Consider the following 4,435-nt stretch of genomic DNA (forward strand, 5'->3'; position numbering starts at 1 on the left):
AGACTGTGAGGCTTTTGATGGTGACGGTCAAACTCGGTGAATTCAATCATTTTTCGTGCCAAGCTTTATCAAGTGAGTAATTGGGTTGTTTATTGATGTGAAATTGTTAAAGTGCTTTGTATATGTTAAATGGGTACTTAGGCGAGGGTGTACTTTATCTCACTCGACCTAAGCCCATCATTTGTTTTGATTTCATATGTGAGAATACATGTCTTATGTTGAGTATCACCCTCTTGTTGTGTGCTGATGGGGTGGTTACATGATTTTAGTTGAACCCCTTTTGCTGTGTGCTGTTGGGATAAGTACTTTGTTGTGTACCTTTTCAGAGATACCATCTATTGAGAGATTGGATATCTCAGGGTTTGGTTCCAACCCGGTTCCAAGGGTAGACAAACTATTCAAGCCAGCCGGGACTTGGTCGAAGGTAGTTCCATGCTAACCTTGGGATTTCATTTTTTGTTAAAGCTTTGATGAAAGCTAAGTGATTTTGTTTCGTCGAGCTGCTGTGTGCTGTTGACTGGCCAGCGGGGGTTGATAAGGTGAACAGGGAAAGTAAGTGGAGTCTACGGACCACAGGTACTTTGGTTGACGGAGTGTCAACAGGCGTTCAAGCTCGGGGAATTGAACTGGCTTTGGAGCCACTCGTATCCTGCCATTGTGATGTTACTTTTCTGTTATTGATGTGTAATATCCTGATTTACTTGTTTATTTGGATGTGAGTTTACATTTTACCCCCTGATTATTCACTAAGCATATAGCTTACCCCATTCCATTCGTTTTCCTTAGCAGGGGGCCAACGTGGGGATCGCTCGGGAAGGTGTTTAGACTTTTGGCTATAGAATAGTTGAGTTTGTACTTGTTATAAGTTGACTAGTAAGATGTATATAATTGTCGTGGTGGTTGTAGTTATCAGCTTTTCTAGGGTTAACTTTCTGGTACTCGTGGTATGTATGACTTGATGTACTAGTTTATTCAACTTTTGAAGATGTAATAGAGTACATAGAACTTACACTTGGCGTGAAATCTATTTTCTCATGATAAGTAGTGAGTCCTGGCGCGAGCTAGGCAGGAGTCCCGCCGATACCCTCGGATTCGCCCTTGGGAGAAGTGGGGCATCACAGGTGGTATCAGAGCTCCAAGGTTAGAGGACTTGGGCAGTTGGGATATGTGTCTTAGAACATATAAGTATTCGATTGTCTTTAAGATGAATCGTATCTCTTAAGTTGAAATGCCGAAGAACTGATTCGGTAATATTTTGTTGTGTAGGTATGGAGGCTGGTGGACCTAGCGATACCAGTGGACCCAGCGATGCCGGAGTACGAGCTACGGGTGTAGGCGGTCCGGTGAACCGGGTGGTACGCCGACGAGTACTCAGATACCAGAGGAGGGTCGGGGAACCCTATAGGCTATATTCTCTTTTTGGCCAGATGAGTCGATTGTGTGAGTGTCGATATACGTATGGATACCCTGACGAGATAGTTATGGCTATAGATAACGAGCGTCGTCACCTAGGTAGGACGGTCGACACTTTGAGGGCACAGTTAGATGAGGCCAAAGGGGTGAGTCATGCACAGGCCATGCGCCTGCGTGACCTCGAGACGGGGTTACGAGTTGAGGAAGATTGAACGCATACCCTTGGTCGCCAGCTTGAGGAGACCCACCGCAACCTCTTCACTTTGAAGGAGCAGATGAGAGAGATAGCCCGGGGTATTATGCTAGACTGTGAGGTTCTCTTAGATATGGCTGCCGAGGCGCCACCTAGGGCTGGCGGAGCGGGGCCGATGGATGCGATAGACTCTATAGGCTCTGTGAGGGATTTCCGCTAGTGCCGTTATTCTGAGTTGTTTTGTTGATTTGTTTTGGAGCCGGTGTGCTCATGAACGAGCATGTTTTGTACTGGCTGGATATTAGCTACTATGTGAACTGATGTGTATATTTTTGGTGTGATTTGTATATATATGTACATATTTTGATCTTTTGATTATTTCATGCATTTTATAACTTTTCACCGCTTTGATCTCATACCATATTTTGTCCCAATTATAGAAGGTATAAAACAGTCAAATGGAGACTCGTGGTGGGGGTAGAGGACGAGGACGAGGACAAGGAACCGAAGGGGTAACCAATGAAAATACGAATACCCAAATCGAAACCCAAGTAGCTACAGCCATACAGCGAATGGCTGATTTATTAGAACGAATGGTCAACCAACAGGGTCAAGGCCAAGTACATCACCCTGGAAATCATGAGGCAGAGGACCATGCCTTAGAACAGTTCCAGAAGTTTCTACCACCAAAATTTTTAGGTGGACCTAGCCTAATATATCGGAGAATTGGTTGGAGCGAATGTTAGACATTTTTGCTGCGTTAGGATACCCGGAGGAGCGGCAGATAGCTTTCGCCATTTTTCAATTTGAGGGAGCGGCTCGTGCCTGGTGGAATGTGATTTGTGCCAAGTGGGATAGAGAGCAAACCCCATGGACATGGGTTAACTTCACTCGTGAGTTTAATGAGAAGTACTTACCGTCACTTGTTCAAGATAGGCGAGAGGATAAGTTCATGCGCCTACGTCAAGGGACTATTAGTGTGACGGAGTACGAGATGCAATTTACCAAACTCTCACGTTTCGCTCTAGAGTTAGTATTGACCGACCAAAGAAGAATTCGCTGGTTTGTCCAGCGTTTGAATGTGAAAATTCAAGAGGCACTGGCAGCTGCTCAATTGGAGACTTATAGTCAAGCGATTGAAAAGGCACAAAGAATTGAAAGTACTAAGAGTCAAGTAAAGGCCTTTCATGATAAGAAAAGAAGACAACCGGATACAAGTAGTTATAGTGATGGACAAAGCTCGAGGAACGAGCCACCATCTAAGATGAGGAGAGGAATAAGTGGTCCCCGATCCACAGGGATTCCAAATCAGGGAAATGTTGAGAAAAGTCAGGTAGGGAGAGAGACCCAAAGGGGTACCTCACGAGGAGGTCTGAAATCAGGACCTAGAATGGCATGTGGATTTTGTGAGGCTGCTAACCACATGGAAGATAATTGTTGGAAGAAAGGACAAGTTCAGAAATGCTACCGCTGTGGTAGTGCTGAGCACCTGATTGCTCAGTGCCCGCACCTGCCAAAAGAAGAAAATTTGCCAAGGGTAGAAGGGAACACGTCTAAGTCGACCAATGCCACGGGTAATCGACCAAAAGTGCCGGCAAGGACCTATGCAATGGGACATCAAGAGGTGACAGACCCATTGGCAACCATCGAAGGTATTCCCCTATCGTCCATTGTATTGAGGCTTTTCTATTCGTTTTAAACAATTACTACCATTAAGGCCGATCTACGAGACATTTGGAGTTCATTAAGACCAAAGACCATTGAGACTTTGTGCTAAGGATTACACGGTTGGTTGGTTCTTGGATTGAGGTAATCTTTACCACTCCTGATGAACTCGTTAATGAGGTATTAGAGTAGTCCAACCCTTACTCGTGAAAGGATTAAGAAGATTTGACTTAAAGGTTGCAATTTCGAGGACAAAATTCTTTTAAGGAGGGGAGATTGTGATATCTCAAATGTTAAGAAATTGTTTCGTTTTGGTTTTGATTTAAACCCTTAAATTTGTTTTGTTTAAAAACTAGAAACCCTAAATCCAACAAAAAAAAAAAGAAAAAAAAACCCTAGTTACTTGTGACTAATCAGTTTTCTTAAATCTCTCATGTTTTAATCGAAGCCCTACGTTTAATGGAATTGTAAAATCCCGCACATTTTTCTTTAAATTCCTTTTATTTAGAAATTATTACTTTATAATGGCCCTACTACCCAATCACCCCACCATAAGTGCAAATGAATATAGAATTAAGGGTTCACTCTTTTCGTTTTCAAGTTAGCGTGAATTAGGGTTTTACGCCTGTCCTTGGTGTGACTATCCGGTACGGAGTATGGATCAAATTTGGTGATTATGAGTGAGTTTTAGATGATATTAAGTGTGTGAATAGAGGTGATAATAATAAGTTAGTGAATTGTAAGTTAAAACCCTAGTATACGCGATTTAAGAAAAATCGGCTCAAACCTACGGGTATCGATCACTACCGATTGAACACACCACTTCCTTACCACCACATACCTTTGATATTGTTGCAAAATATCTCCCTCATCCTCAGCCTTTATAGCCGAAATTATTGACCCAAAATGCAAGAAAAAAAGGAAAAAAAATTTGGATGGAATTGGTGGTGACAAGTGTTGGTCTTTCATGGTTCCTTGACCAAGCCAAAGTCCTACCTTCTTATCATCCATTTTGCTTCATTTTCCCTCATTTTTTTCTGGTTTGGCCGAGAGCAAGGAGAGGGAAGAGAGTGAGGAGAGTTTTTCAAATTTTAACCTTGAATCCAACTTTTTGAGTGCAAATAAGAAAAACTAAACCGATTAATCATTAGTTTGAAAGCTTGG

Source organism: Coffea arabica, chromosome 9e (genome assembly GCF_036785885.1).
Source record: "Coffea arabica cultivar ET-39 chromosome 9e, Coffea Arabica ET-39 HiFi, whole genome shotgun sequence".
NCBI classification, from domain to species: domain Eukaryota; kingdom Viridiplantae; phylum Streptophyta; class Magnoliopsida; order Gentianales; family Rubiaceae; genus Coffea; species Coffea arabica.